Raw genomic sequence first — 17341 nt, 5'->3', positions numbered from 1 at the left:
TGACAGTTAGTTGAACTATTATTGTAAATATTTTTCAGCTGTATTTTGACTACGGAAAGAGCTGTTTGGATAGTTCTGGCATCTAAATATGCTCATTGGAACTATAATTTTCTATTTTTTCCTGATTTGTGCTGTTATCTTTCGGCAGTTAGTTGAAATATTATTTTAACATTCTTTAAATTCTGAATTGACATTTTATCGTCTTTTTTTTTTTCGTTTTATTGATTAGAATTAAAAATAGCGAGTTTTTTTCAATTACATTTATTTAAGCCTGTTCTTAATTAACTATTATTTACTTTTTATTATTAATTGTACCATTCTTTATGCTCTTACTAACTTAAATTGTGAAATAACAATAAAATATTGTTTTTAATATATATTATCAGTTCACTATGACTTTAATAAAATAATTCCACTTTTTTATGAGTTGTGTTGCATTTTTCTGAAAGGTGTGTTAGAAACTTCAAATGATATATGAATTTAATCCCGATTCAAATACTAAGTTGTAAATTAGTTTTGTTATGAATGATTAACCATTTACATAAATTAAGGGAGTTAGACTTTTAACATGAATCATAGAAACTTGATATAAGGAGGGGTAAATATGATTGGACTGTAAAATAGGAAATTGAAAGAGAACTCGGATAATAAATTATTCTCATCTAAAGTGTTTATTATTTCTTATATATTATGACAATATAATTCTTTGTTTCCATGAGTGTGCTTTATATTGTTCTAATGTATAAATAACAATTTAATGCTAATTTTGTTATAATGTTGTTAATTAGTTTTACTGGAAGATTGAATTAATTAGTTTTACTATGAAAAATTTAACACAATTAATGTACATTATGAGAGCTATAATATTAATATATTTTCTGAGGATATATAAATATAGAAATCAGAGGAAATAACACTTGTCCTATTCGAAGAAATAAATAAAGTTGTATATCATTTGCTTTCACTTATGCCTTATACATGAAATATACTGGAAGGGAAAATATTTTTATCGTGAACAATATTGGACCTTAGTTTTCAATGTAAAGAAAAAACATTTTTTAGTATCTCCTGAGTCCAAATATCATGGTTTATAAAATAGTATGTGTAAATGTGAGCCAAGCTTCAAAACTAAAAGTTGTATGAAATTATGTATTCAAGGTAGCCTGGAATGTTACTGCAACATTTTTGCTAAAATCAACTTTCTGCAAGTGACACTTCCATGACATGAATTTTTCACCTTTTGACTATTTTCTTGAAAACAATTTCAACTATTTTGATTATACTTGTTGTACCAATGTTGAATTAAATGTTAATTTAGTTCTAATGCTCTAGTAGGTAGTTTACAGCATACTGATCAGCTGACTTAGCAATATTATAAAGGATGAGAGAGAATTACATGGGACAAGTACATTTCTTCTTTTTCAAATCATAAAATTAACTATACCCAGCCTAGAAAAAATCTTTCAGATTATTTTCACATTTCAGAGATTATTATTGATTATCAAAAACCCTCATCATACATACATTATTTCTATAAGAAAGATTCCCTTTTCACATAAAACATTGTACTAATTAACATAATTACTTTCTGTTTGAAAGATATTTTCATCAGATATTTATAATTAGGTTATGTAGTTGCACCTAAAATTGTAGTAGGTTACTAACATAATTTTTAAATGAATTAAAAACTAGATTTTTTCTTTAAATTTTAGTGGAATTCATGTTCTTCCTGGCCTGCATGTGTCCAATTAAATTTAAAGGATAATGGTTAATTTTGTGAACATGTCATCATATACGATAGTGAAAACAAAAAATAGATTTTTATACAAAAATAATGGAAGAAGCAAGTTCTGACTCTTTATTCTGAGAGTATACACATATGACTAACAATAACAATTGTCATTTTGATTTACAAAAGATAGGGAAATAAGCATTTTTTTTGTTAACACCCTCAGAAATATTAGTAGCTGAGCCTCAGTTTCCTGTGATAACTTAAGGTTATACTTGTATGCTTCAAACACATTACCAGTACATGATATATAATATAATAAATAATATCCAAAATTTATGTGGAAAAAACAAAAAATAATTGATTTGACAGTATCTTCAGTTTGATGGTTGCTTCAATGATAAAAGTGTACAAAACATGATATTTATTACTTTTCTTAAGTAATATTTTGTATTTAGGAAAAAAAACTTCATAAGCAATTGTAAAATTAATATTTTGATGAACATTATAATGAAACAAAGGTGTACTCCATAGTAGAATATAAATTTTAAGTTTGACGGATGCTGTAGACCAGGAGAGCTGGACTGATGCAGGATAAGGACTGGAACAGAAGTAGTCCAGTAGTCAATAAGGCGCAGAAGTAAGGTAAGTGCAGCCCCATAAGTAAGGTGTTGAACAGAGCGCAGGGCTGTACCATAAAATTATTTGTTTTAAAACAATTTATCTGTTTTTGCTTTGAATTTATATATCTATTTCTAAATTATATATTAATTTTTAACCTGTTTATTAGTTTCTAACTTATTTATTTGTTTTTACTTTACAACTATTGCTATTATGTTTCAATTTATTTCTACTTTTTCATTTATTCATATTGTTTATTTGTTTTATATGTGCTAACTAGATGAGTATATACATTTAAATAAAACTTGTACAATATACTGAATACTTGTGAAGATCATTGTAAAAGAGAAACATGAGATAAATGAGATTGGAATAGAGAGGATAAAATAGATACAGTTCGGGAAAAACCAAAAAAAAAAAAAAAAATTGACAAAGGAACAAAAATAAAACAAATACAAAAAATAATGTAATGTAGCTTAGTTATAGAAAAATAACACTGTAATGTGTTGTAACTTTTGTATCTTTATATTAGTGTTTGTATTATGTCTAATAAAACTGATTATTATACTGTGTATTATTGCAACTCCGTATATATTGTTTAGTAAATAGAGCATTTACCTCTTTCCTGCCGAAAATGCAATGAATAAATCAAAATAAAATGAATGGTGATAATAACAGAGGCATACCTACTGAAACCCTGTGTGGCAGTAATATCAGATAAGGAGAGCAAAAAGTTTATAATAGTTTTCTTTTTAATGAGAGGCCTTCCTAACCTCAAAAAACTTTTATTTTTTGACAAATAATAATAATAATAATATTTATATTTTTTGACAAACCCTCAAGTTACCTATGGTTTCTACAGAAATTTCTGACTTCTGATGAAATATTCAAGAGCTTCGGGATGGGGCAATATGATCAGTTTTTAAGCATACTTAGTCTATGAATTACAGGGAGCAGAAGGCATCCTAAACCAAGTATATCTTTATGATATTTAATTTCAAAGGGAACTATCTCATCAGAAACCCAGTTATTTTTAAGAATATTCCTCATCAATTTCAAGTAACATTTTATCCAATCTGTATTTTTTCTGTTCACAGGACTCAATCTATGAGATATTGGAGCTAACCAAGTAGCATTTGATCTGAGACTTCCCTTGTAAAGGTATCAGCAATCTCATTGCCTTTACCTCATGTCTTGGCCTCGATACTGAATGTAAATGATTAAAGTTGTGTTAAATCCATAATAAATTGAAATCTAAAACAAACATAAGAATTTTTTTCAGTCACTAGTCTATAACATATAATGCATAATTAATTAACAACCTCATATTTTCTTTTATGAATTAAATAATGTTTCAATATTTATCAATTTTTAATTAATTCATTTGAATTCTTATTTACTGTTTTTTTTTTTTTTTCACTACTGTGCAATATTTCTAACCTACTTTATTATTTAAGATTTCAATCTAATAATAACTGATTTATTTTGACAATTCATTCCACGACAGTCAGTGAATCATGCCCCTTTAATACTAGAATTCATGGGAACTAATTTTATTTCCTTGGTATATGTTTTCCTCTCCCTCCCTCTTATATTATCTATACTCATTTTTATCTCTAGTTTATTATTTCAAGGACACACCTAGGACTGCAATCAATCTTTATAATGAGATTACAATACATCATATTCCAAGGCCAAATTGGTCTTGTGAAGGTCATTGAGGAGTGGCAATGGACTTTAAAGTATTTGATGGGGCAGTGAGGCCTTTCATTTTGCATTACGGGTTAAGCTTTTTACAACCAGTTACTAATTTTTGATATTTAACCAATAACTAAGTGGTTTGAAATTGATAAACCCCAATATAACTCATATTGTTTTTTAAAAAAATCATAGAACATTGTGTAAAAAAAAATTTCAAAATACCTTGCAAAATACTATTACTGATTTTTTGAACAGTAACTTTACTTCTTACTTCTACTTCCTCAGCACTACAGCACGGGTCGGGCCTTGGTCTCCTCAAGAAATTTCTTCCACTTGTTCCTGTCCTGCGTCTTATGCCATCAACCTCGAGCTCTCCATCTCAATGCAGTCCTGCCAACCTGGTCTTGCCATTTAGCCTTTGTTCGCCCAACTTAACAGTAACTTTATTTTCACATATTTTAAGGTGCTATTATTTTCTTAATGTTGGTGGCCTTGTAAAGAGTATTAGGAAATACAACAGATTTATACATTTTAATCTTGAAGTTCCTGGAAAGAAGCCAGGATTTTATAACTGTGAAATGAAAGGCATAGCCCACCTTTATTTCCTGTTGAATTTTGTTACTTCTAAATTATTTTAGGCTGCACATACATCAGGGTAACACCACATGAAGGAGTCTGTTCCTTTTGTAGTAGCATCCGGTATACCATATTTGATAATTGCGGGTAGCTGCTGCACCCCTTTGCAAGAAATAGAAAGGCAGTGGAATAAAAAAAAGTTGAGACAAACTCAAAACATATTTAGTTGATGTTATTTGTTTTTTTTTAAATTACCATTAATTCTCAGTAAAAAAAAAAATTATATCTGAATATTGTGTCTTGTTACTATAGTTACACTGTATTTATTAGGTTGCTATGGAGACATTACATAATTAAATGTTTAAAATTATTTAATTAAAATTTAAAATTATTATCAGCAAATGTCCATAATATTCCACTATAGGAGAATGTATTGGTTGTTTATATAAGAGATGTAATTTTTTATTTTATTTAATAAATGTAATCTAAAATTAAATTTAAACATTAAAATACATGAAATACAATTTTATAATTTTCATAAAATATTTGATATTTGAGTCTTGATTAAAGTTCTCAGCTTTTTGAGATGACTTCTAAAAATTCTTCTTAACCATGTTATAATTCCTGATTGTGCTTAATTTAACTATAATTATTTTTTGTTTGAACATATTTGATCATGATCATATAAATAATATAAAAAAATACTTCACTGTCTGTTTATATTGTTACAATTATTGCAATTGCTTTTTAAAGGTTTTTATAATTATTTATACAGTACTTGTAAAAAATTTGAATTGAACTAAATTTTCTTACGAGATTTCACATAGGTCTTGATTTATTGAATGCTGGAAAAGAACTGCCCCTGATCTCTAGTTCCAATGCCTGATACTAGTTTAGTATCGAAATCAATAAAAGTTTTTTTTATTTTTTAATTGGCACTTGCTTTATGTACAAAAATATTAATAATTAGTTTTTAAGCCTATAAAAACTCAATACACTTAGCATGAGTGAAATAACACTTTTTACTGTCTTAATATATTGTCAATCACCAGTGTACGACGATCAGTATATTTATGATTTAGACTCTATTTTTCTGGCTTCTTAACAAATTTAATTAATTTAAATTTATAATTCAAAATCTAAAAGCACTTATTTCATTTACAAATGATTAAATAAATGTTTTGCAACCACAAAATGCCTTATTATGACAATAAAAACATCTAATAATCCTCCATTCCAATTGAATTATTTATGAATAGTAAATAATTCTTATTTAGATTTATCATATATTATGAATTTTACATATAAAGCAAATATGTTTTCTTATATCATTAAAATAACAAGGTTTTCTTCATATTAATTGTATTAATCAACCTGTTTAATATTTTTCATGATATTTGATACATAACTGAATAATTTCTGATGTCTGTGTTCTGTTCTAGGTAACAATGAACACTTTTTGCTTTTATTAAATATGACATATAGTCACTATATATTCATTTAAATATTTTGTTCTATATGCTTTTAAAAACAGAACAGCTGGAGACTAAATGATGCATACTTTTATTCTCCTAACTGTTACACATAGCACTTGTATATATATGTCCTTCAACTAAGGTTTACAATTTAAATTAAAAAAAAATTCACACCTAGTCTTAAACACTGTTTGAATCAATTCAATAAGGTTTTCATCATGTATGTAGCTAGGATAAAAGTTAAAATTTTTATACAACAAATGATACCTAGCACCCATTACACTTTAATTCTTTTTTAAAATTTTCTATAGTTTTACTAATCCTTTTACTCGACTAAATCCCATTATTTAGATTTAGTAACATTTAGGACTAATTTCCATTTATCTAGATACTCCTCCAAATTAAGAAATATTTCTCTTAAATATTAAATTTAGTGGTGAATCTGCGAACACTAAAACATCATCTGCAAAGAGCAAGGAATTAATTATAGTCATTCCTGTATTGATTCCTTTCCAATAGTTTGGTATTGAATCATTAACATAAAAGAGTTGGACTCAAAAAAATACCCTTGCCTCAATTCCTTTTCTATAATAAATTTGTTAGAGATATCTTTTTGTGTCCATACTACTGCTTTTGTTACCAAATATAAATTTTCAGCGGATTAACAAATTTGATGACAATGACAATGAGCGATCAACTGAGTCAAACGGAGACTTCGAATCAATAATCAGACTACAGATTTTTTCACTTTTAACCAGCAATCTTTGCACATTAAATTATACATACAATAATATTGTCAACTGTACTTTGTGTTTATGTTTTCCTAAACCCAGCTTGTCTTTCATCAATTATACTATTGATTTCTACCCATTTGTAAGTTTATCTGAGAGAAGTCTGGTATAGTCTTTATACAGCATTTATGAAGGAAATTGCATGGTAATTGTTTGGCTCACAGCCTTTTTTTGTGCAAGGGGTATACAATTGTTTCCCCAAAACCTACAGGCAATTCCATCAAGTAAAAGTAATTGTTAAATAGTTTTAATAATAACATTAGAAAATTTTCTGGTTCTTGTATATTAAATTGTAAAGTTTTGAAGAGGATGTAACATGATCTCCCACTAGGACTATCTGGGGTATAAGAATAGCCTCCTAGGCCTTGAACTTCTTCAGTCAAGTGGGAGAGAGGGGGTACACCCTGGGGTCTCAGATACCCAGCAACAATAATCATATATAATGGAGTGCTTGTGTATCCACTGCCTGGAATCAAAATCTCTCTCACAGACAATAGAGTAGGCAGGCAATAATGTGAGTCACGATACTGCATCAGGTTGAATCCCATGAAGCAGTACAGGTATTGGTGGGAGGGAACCCTCTCCATCTCCTGATGGAAGACATACTTTCAAAAAAGAGGGTTTAGCAAGTCTAAAGATGAGATTTGAAAATAATCCGAGCAAATAAAAAAATGGGGTAATACAATAAAACAGTGGAAGCAGCAGTCGGTGACAAGCCTGAAAGAGATTAAATTAAGAAAGTACTCAACAAAAGTCACTGTGCAGTCATGTTTAGAAGCCAAGTAGATCCTCCTGAAGAACTGGCTATCGTAAATCTCCACGGGACGTGGGGGCACCCTATGCACAGCTGCTATGTCCTTGAGGCTGCTGAACATCTAGAGTACAATTTCCCTCCGTTATTCACATAAGAAAACTACCCTGGGCCCAGCCCACTGTTACTGCAGTTAATGTTACTAAAATCCTTGATAATTTAATACTGGAAGGTAATCAGAACAAGGCTAACAAGAAAACTCAGGCCGATTATAAATATTCCACAGCTCCTTGTAAGAATATAGTAGTGATTTGCTGCGCAGTCATGCAATACTTGACATATAGCGAATCCATCTTCAACATTTTATTTCTTGGTGGCTCATCCTCTTTAAAGTGGTTGGAACCTCAAATAATGCAGAGATAACACCTCCCAAAGAAGTTGTAGGCAGAGATTCTGCCACATCTGCCAATTCAGTACAAGCTCATCTTTTGGTAGTTTTCCTTTCCTGAAAAAAATGATAAGGATTTTTTTAGTTTAAGGAAAGTTATAAACATTCAATTAATAATTTTTTCAATTTATTTTTTTTCTTATTTTTATTTCTAGTAGGATTTTGATCAATATGGATTTTAAAAAAATAAAAATCTTAATTCACTTGGCCAACAACACATATTAAGTAACAGCAATCAGCACAAACAGTTTACCTAACTAAATCTACATTACCGAAATAAATTTAGTTAAAACTTATATGTATAGATAAGTTAATTAATATATAAAAAATTTGACTTTAAATACCTATTTTACAGGATAAAATTTAAATTTTGAAATAAACTGGATAAGTTTTCAGAGCAGAATTTTAACTTGTCAAAAAAACCTTTAATTTTCAGAAGTGGTTGAATTAACTTTTGATCTAAAACTCATCAATTGTTTGTCACCCCTAAATCTGTTTTGGTAATTATAAATGCAATAACTCATGTGATTATAAATGGATTAAATTTTTTTTTCCGCATGATTCCAAAGATAAATTTGTATTGTTTAATTTTATGTAAATGCTTGCTATTGGTAAGGAGTTGTTTTATCCGAAAGCTATTAAGGGTTCCAGCCATTAAGCAAGAATTCAATTATTGCACAATGATTGTTCTATTAAATAAACTTTAGTCTTCTTTAAAAATGCATTATTTTCAATAAATTTCTTTTAATTTAAAACAGAAGTTTTACAGATTTTTTAGCAGATAGTAAAAATAAAATAAAATAATAAAAATAACAATGAGGAGGATATGAGAAAACAATAATTAGAGTAATACTTTAAAATGCAGTATGAGGAAAACAGGTTTGAAAACCTCCACCAAGGGTAAAATTAAACCAAGTAACCCAAAGCAGATTTTTTATTTACCTGTAAAATGAAATCTTGACTATTCCAGTACGCTTATTATGCTCAAAACTGAGGATTAATATTAATCATAAAAAATAAAAATAAAATAAAATAAACAATAACATTAACTCAATGTTTGATTAACTGTCAATTATGACTATGACACATGATATTTATTTCAAGCTTAAAACTACATGTAAATGTATATATTTTTTTAATATTCAATAAGTACTTTTTTTCAAGCCAATAGGATCAATCATGGATGCTAAACTGAGTAGAATATATTTTTGAACAAACCAGAATAAAAAATGTTCAGAAAATAAGTTAATACTTATCAAAAAACACAAGATGATTTGATATTGATTACATATACAAATAAAGAGGTTGAAAAAATTCAATAGGCAGGATGACAGATTAAAACTTACAGTAGAAAAAGACACGAACAACACCATATGATATTTGGATATGGATTTGATAATAAACGAGGATAGACCTAAAAAAAAACAACCTATAATTGGTAATAGACTTTTGGACTACTTATAAAGTCATCCATACACAAACAGTGATCCAGTAAAAAACTTAATAAAGGGAGCTCACAAAATAACAAATGAAAAATTTATAAAAGATAAAAAAATTATAATATACCATAAATTAAAGACAAAAAAACAGTAAATTAACAAACAATACAATGAATGAGATAAATAGAAAGAATCAAAATTTTTTTTTTATTTTCAAAACCTCTTTATTTTTCATTTAAATACAAAAATAAAGAGGTTTTGAAAATAAAAAAAAAATTTGATTCTTTCTATTTTTCTCATTCATTGTATTGTATTAAAATAAAAAAAACTAACAAATAACAATTAAAATCAAGCAGTCATAGGCTTTTGTAAGGATAAAAGATAATGAAATTCTTCAAAATAAATTACACATTGGGATAGATAGAAAAAAAGTGAACCCAAAAGAGATGGACTTACCTGTCTTTTCCATAGATTACGATCAACACATTGAGAACTTCCAAGATTGCCTTCAAACTTAACAGAAAATAAATTTTTTTTTTTTCAAACCTCTTTATTTTTTATATGGTTACAGAATACATAACAGAAAATAATGATCCTATAATTGATTTGGCATTAACCAGTACAAAAATGTTACTGAGAATGTAGATCAAAATTCAAACTGAGTTGAAGTATAGATGGAAAAAAAAAATCTAAATTTGAGGCCATCAACCTTTTCTCCATAGGTGCCCAGTAGTCTGCCACATCATCAGAGCTTGGATGATTGATTTGTCAAATTCAAAAGAGGGAAAAAATACTAGCAAATAACACACCATTCAATATTTCCCTAATTGAGGCATAATTAGAATAGATAACCCAACATCACATCTACAAAGACAAAATGCTGCACATTTTATATTAATTAGGGACAGTCCAAATAAGATAGAGAGTATATGAAATATTTTATAAATAAAACATATTGTTATTAAACAATTGGAAATTCCTAAACAGAAAGGCCACAGTCCTTAAATTAGCAGCAAACAACTCATCAGTCAACATTTTGCCAATTTAGGTATAATTGTGACAGAAAACACAATAATTAATTGTATAATATATTATTTTTGTGCTTTTTTACTTTTCTGAGTACCGATAAGATTGCCATAATTTACCATGTGAACCACCGAAATGTGCTAGAACTTAAGGTGGGTCTTAGCTTCCTCAATGAGCCTCCACCATTCGCTGTTTTGAGCGACCATCTCCCATTTCCTGTTCTCATGCAGGCTTGGAGTATCTGCTGCCACACCATTGTAGCACCTTATCTCTGATCTGATAATAAAATCGACTGCATGATATATCTGGAATAGGATTTAATATTCTATACTCTTATACTTTAAAATTTCACATTGAATATATGATAAAAGTGCATAAGTAAAACAGATGAATCACCTATGCCTTCCATATATAATAGCTAAATTAATAATTGTAAAGAACTTAACATGGAAGATGATAATACGAAAAATAAGAAGAAAGTTGTAAATAGTAACAGGGAAACTGCTTCTTATGTAGCATGCACACTGTAAGATATGGTTCATTTGAAAGCAGTTTCTCAGTATTGACACAATATAGTGTCATTTCTAGGGAAAAAACAACTAAATTTGTTGAAAACTAAAAATTCTGAAAGGTCTAGATTATAAAAACTATATCTTAATTTAAAAACAATTGTTAACTATAGAAATTAGTGGGTGAAAGAACTTAATTTATATTAAACAAAGAAAATAAATTGTAAATTAAAAAATTTGTATATATATGCTTAGTTTCTATGTTCAAACGAATATCTTGACAGATGAACAAGAGTTCATTGTAAAAATCTGTTAAAAAGATATTATGTATGATAAAATAATAATAATAAATGCTAATATTTATCCTGGGTCTTCCAGCTCTTTGGATTCCATGCAAGTCCTCAAGATCCTTCCCAAGGATTTATTCATTATAATGTCATGATCTGCCCAATCAAGATTCCCTTTGCAGAGATGATTATATTTGGTTTGTCTTACAAGCCATAGAGCTCCCTGTTCTTCCTTTATCCTCTATTCAGCTATATATCTGGCTGGTCCAGCAATGTGACATAGAATTTTCCGTTTAAATATCAATAGAATTCTTTAGTCATGCTTCATGATGGTTCAGGTATTTATTCACTGATAATAAACTAAAAACACAATAATATTAATATAAAAAACAATATATTGATAAAAATAAAAACTATAAAATAAAAGTTTTAGTTCCAATAATTATTTTTTTATAAATATATATTTAAAATAGTACACAGAAATGAGAGTAAAAGGTGATAATAATTGAAATTTATTTGAAACTTTTACTTATTTATGTAATTTTTCATTACAAAGTCAATTTTTTAGTTGAGATAAACTCAAGTGAAATAAATCAGAAACATTTGGTAATGAGTTGACATTTTGTATTATGTTTAGTACACTGGAAAATGTTATGTAATTTGGTTTGTGGAAAGTTATAGCACGTCAAATTTGTCCTGATTTGATGAGGAGGTACATGAATATCCAAACATTATAGATTAGAACAGCCAACAATATCATGTTAAAGTTTATAAACAGAAGTTATATCGTCATTTAATCTTTAGGTTGAAAGTTCATTTATATCTAACAATTTCAAGTAAAGAATTATAAGGAGTTTCACCAAAGGTACTGTTTTCCTGAAACCAAATATGTGAGAAATGGATTTGTTCCCTTTCTTATGCATCATGGATTCTTAACAACAGAAAAATATTCTAAAACTGGACAAATAAAGTTGCAGTAAAGGGTATATAGATTAGAAATTCAGGATGGTTCTATTAAGAAAACAAGAAATCTTTGTTGCCTTTTTAACTATGGCTGAAATGTGATTTTTAAAATTTAAATTATATAAGATCAGGTAAGAGGTTTGCGAAGCATAAGACACAACAACCTAGATAAGTCTAACAAATGATCAAATTGTTTTGCCAACTGATGAAATGTCTTGAGAAGACCTTAATGGTTTTAATTAACAGGGAAATCAATTGATCCCAGAGAAATAAACTCTCTGACTTACTGAAATGAGAAGGGCCCCACTGCATTAAACTGTTATCTCCAATTTGTGAGAATATGTATTAAGACTTAACGAGATTAATGCAAAGTTTCAAAGGTGATGGCACCCTAAACAAGTTTGTCATTGCTTCCTACTATAACTATTATGTACAAATTGTAGGCAAAATTATTATTCTAAGAATTCGTAGAAAGCTCTATAAATTTGGATTTGATTGGTTTATCCTTCTTGTACGGGATTTTATTTTCAAAAATATAGCTTTATATTTTCGCATCGTGAGTGGCATTAAAAATATTTAAAAAACCACTAGTTGAAACTATAATTTAGAGGCTTGTTTTTTATTCTGTCGAAATTTATAGAATTGAATGGCTTTCATAGCAAGACAAATGACAAAATCCCCGAAAAAATATTAACCAGAAACGAAAGATCAAATTAAATGAAATAGCCATTATTTTGAAGCATAATGGACACGACTATACAAAAACAACTTGGCTAAGGCATTTCTAAAAACACTTCTTCATATAATGGACTTTCAAAACAATCATATAAAGACCAAATTTAATTATAACAGAGCTGAGATATAAGTTGTCTTCCTTAAGTTACAATCGAATTAGAAACTTAGTGGAACTTTGCTCATGAAGCATGTTACGACTTTTTCCCCAACTGTCAATCCTATCAAAACAGTCTTATGAAACTTCTCAACTACTAATGATACTGCCAGCTGGAAATAATATTCGGGAGGGGAATTATAAATGAGTTTTTCGTACAAGATATTATTATTTTATTAGTAATATTTCAACAATTTTATCTTTCATCAGTGAATAGAGAAAATTAGTGGGTAGAATGAATAGTCCTGAAACATAGATATTAATTATCGATGTATGGGTAACATCGATGTTTAGCTGCACACAGTTACTTTTTGAACTACTTCGGGCTATCAACCGAAATAAAGAAAACACTAGTTAAAGTCATCATGTTATTTAACATTTAGCAAGTGACAGACATTAAATATATATATATTGATGCTTTGCTTGAGTAGTGGTACATCAAACAAAAAAAGATTATCATTTGATTTAGAATCTGTCATATTACAAATATAGTACTGTAGACTTCGGTTAATCTTTATCAAGTCCGCCCTAGAGACTTTCCTAAAGCTATTAGAGTAAATTGATAAATTAAATAAAGTCAAACTATAGTTTTCTTGATTCTGATTGGCAAAATCTTGGAGTTTATTTCTGAATACATCTAATACATTAATTTCTAACATCATCAGTGATGGACTAATCAATCTTTTTTGAAGCAATTGTACTTCTCATTTCCTTCGTGATTTTTTAAAAATTTATTTATCACAAGAATCATACCCTGGACTGGTGGGCCAATATGGCCATATGGTGAAGATAGCATCGCAAATATCTGATTTAAGTCAAGAGAAATTGCAGTAGTCTTTAATAAAAAAAAAAAGGTAAAAAAAAAAAATCATCACCTAATTGTTTTAAAACAAACTAAAAATTTGTTTTATTTTGTTAATTATATATTTCATTCAATTATTTACGAAACAAGGCCCAAAAAAAATTACAAAACATGTTTTTGAATATGATTTTCAACTTCTCCGTCAGATAATAGCAAGAGACCTATCAAAAGTTGTCAAAACATGTTATTATATTAAATAAGAACGTCCTCGATCCCTGCCTTACCTGGAACCACCATATCGATATCAAACACTCAAACCTAATAGTATAAGAGCCCAAGAGGAGAAAAAAGGCAGTAATTTCACCCCAATTTTTGATTACTTAATTGAAAACTAAGTATAATTACTAGTAAAATTGATGAGTCTGCCAAGTATAGGTAGAGGGAATACAAAATGGTGGCTGTTTCAAAATAATTAATTTTTTGTTCAAAGCTCTGTACCTTTACAACTACCAACAACAATAGAAAATTTAAGAGAACACCATTTAAAGTAGAGTAAATTTGTCTGTATGTAATGTAAAATGTAAGCCTTAATACAGCTATTTATGTTCAATAGTTCTCTAGATATAGCTTTTTAAAAAGCAACATTTCTTAAAAATGTACTGAAATATCAGTAGTTAGTTAATTTATTTTCAGAAATCTATATCTCAGCGACTACGTGACGTACAGATGTCTATTGGCACTTAAATTAAAGCTAGTTTAATGAACTATAAAGTAGTTTATAACGTTTATTTAGTCTTCATGAAATTCGATAAAATAAATAGATTTATAGTTGTTCGGACAGATTTTCATTTGCCAACTTTGAATTTTATATGAACATCATAAAAACTACTACCCCTCCGAAGATAAGTTTAGTATACTACGGTATAGTAAGTTAAATTTCCTTTATTTTGAGTGTTGGCAGACATATGTGCGTCTTTTGGATCTAGAGATATATATTTTATAAAATCCAACATTTTATACGAACAACTATAAATAAAACTAACTACTCTTACTATGATAAAAATTATTAACTATTTTATAGTAAATTTAACTAGCTTTAATTTGAGCGTTGGCAAACATCAGTACGTCCAATGGTTTCTGAAATGAAGTTTATCATAAATCAAACTTATTGTCCGAACAATTTATTTCAGCAAATATCATGAAAACATGAAAGAAAGGTAAAGGCCATAAACTACGAAAAAAAAATTAATGTTTTCTTAAGGTTTTTAAACAGCCGCCATTTTTTATTCCCCCTGCCTGTACTTGGTAGACACTGTACATACTTAATTGTACATAGTTTTCAATTAAGTAATCAAAAATTGGGGTAAAATAACTGCCATTTTTTCTTCTCGGCTCTTGTACCATAAGGAAGGTTAGCAATGCATGTACGGCTGTGAAGTGTGGTGAGCGGCATCCTTTACGAAAAGGAAACAATTATAATCTTTTAAAAATAAAGTCGTAAGAATTGCAGTGTATGCTTCTTGGTTTGTAAGAAACAGCCAATTGCATCGGGAATTACTAGAAACAATAGAAGATTACATCACAAAAAGGTTCATGGAGTTCCACTCCCAGCTATCTGAAGTTAAAGGAGCAGTGACCTACAACTTGGGAAACCCAACCACAACCCGAAGACTGAAGCCCAGGCTGCTGCAAGACATTTTGTTATAAATTCTATATTTATCAGTTCAGTTATTGTCACTCTAATATTTTTTTCTCTTCATCTTTTTCTTAAATTCACTTTCTTTTTTTTTCCATTAAAGTCAATTCTTTATTTTGTTAAATCCATAAATTCCATTGTTTTTGTTATTAACTTTACTTTTATCTTTCATTAATAAGTATTATTTAAATCTATTTATTTTATCTTATTTTTTGTTTTATTTATAACATTGTATATAGTTAGGGGTGTCTTTTGTATGAGACTATGCTCGTTCAAAATCAACTATTAAAAAAAATGGCCATACACTAACAATTATAAATAAATTTAAAAAATAGGAACAAAATCTGACTTATTTTCATTCTTGGAAGGCATGTAGATTTGATTTGGGTTTTAACAAATACATTTTACAAAGATTTTTTTTTAATCCCAGGGTAAAAATCGCATGTGTTTCAGGATCTAGACCTTTTGTTAAAAAAGAAATATGACATTGTATAATTTAAAATTTACATAAAATAATTTATTTTACTATATACTTTTAGCGATTAAAAGAGAAAACCGTACAGTCTCTTTTTTAAATCTTGGTAGTTTTGTATGGATTATTATTGTCATTAAAAATTAATAATCGTGGTAAACCAACACAGTCCCCCCTCCCTTAAACTACAACACACCAAAAGTGACATATTCCTTCATTTAATTTAGAAGAGGCAGTTCCCTCAGCTGTTCGACCCAAATGCATAGAGACACAATAATGGAACCATTAAAAAGACAGTAAAAAAACCTCTATGCCTGCTATTAGTGACCACATTGGGGAGTAGGAGCATTCATCTTTAGCATCACTGAATAAGGGGAAAAAAAACAGTAATGCAGTTTAAGGCTTTTCAAAATAGGGCAACCCTCCATTAAGGGCATTCAATGGAGTCCATAGCTTTATGATGGATCCCACGTTTGTGGGCTCATTTCACATTAATCACGTTTACATGATTTTTTTTTATAGAAAATTGATCGTAAATAAGTTCATTAACATCAGTTGTAAGATGAAGGGAGGAATATTATATGATTACGCTTTGTAACAAGTGTTACTGTTTTTGGTTACTTTATAAACGTTATGGTTTTTGGTTTAATATGTTCGATGCTTAACTAGTTTAATCACCCAAAGAAAAAAAAAATTAACCTGAAGACTTAATATTTTTACCTTAGACCAGGCAACATTAATATATATATATAACTTAAGTATTGGCGAAAGCAAAATGTCAAAAAACAGAAGAAGGAATAAGATCTGACACGCTTGGACTGCTGTAACACTCTGGCTTAATTTTTTTCCGATCCCTCTAAAACAGAATAAAAAACAATACATTAGTGGTTGCTTTACGTATGGAAAAACATAAATTAGGTTGCGTATTACCTTTTTCTACCTGTGGTTCTTTAAGTTTACAGTGCAATACTTATCTCGTTATTGTGAATTGTCCATTCTATATGGTTCTACTAGAAAATATCCGGATATATATAATATATAAATTAGGTTCAGTAAATCTCTTTACATACATTCGATCAACTGATCTTCTCCGTCAGCTGACATCGAAGTAACAGCTGACTCAGGCCGTAACTTTATATATATATATATATATATATATATATATA

General features: G+C 28.6%; 1 long non-coding RNA gene across 2 annotated transcripts; it reads right to left on the bottom strand.

Moving 5' to 3' along the window:
• Window positions 1-2205: 2205 nt before the first annotated feature.
• Window positions 2206-4944, bottom strand: LOC106679767 (uncharacterized). Of its 2 annotated transcripts, XR_001343025.2 has the most exons (3): window positions 4274-4941; window positions 3198-3604; window positions 2206-2417 (listed from the first exon to the last, which is right to left on the bottom strand). It is a non-coding gene; the product is annotated as an uncharacterized lncRNA (long non-coding RNA). The 2 variants fall into 2 exon arrangements; XR_010843496.1 differs by lacking the exon at window positions 3198-3604 and having other exon boundaries at window positions 4274-4944.
• Window positions 4945-17341: the final 12397 nt, after the last annotated feature.

This window comes from Halyomorpha halys, unplaced genomic scaffold (assembly GCF_000696795.3).
Source record: "Halyomorpha halys isolate HHAL.00 unplaced genomic scaffold, Hhal_1.1 Scaffold218.1, whole genome shotgun sequence".
NCBI lineage: Eukaryota > Metazoa > Arthropoda > Insecta > Hemiptera > Pentatomidae > Halyomorpha > Halyomorpha halys.
The sequence above is the reverse complement of the archived record's forward strand: the minus strand, read 5'-3'. Positions and strand labels throughout refer to the sequence as shown.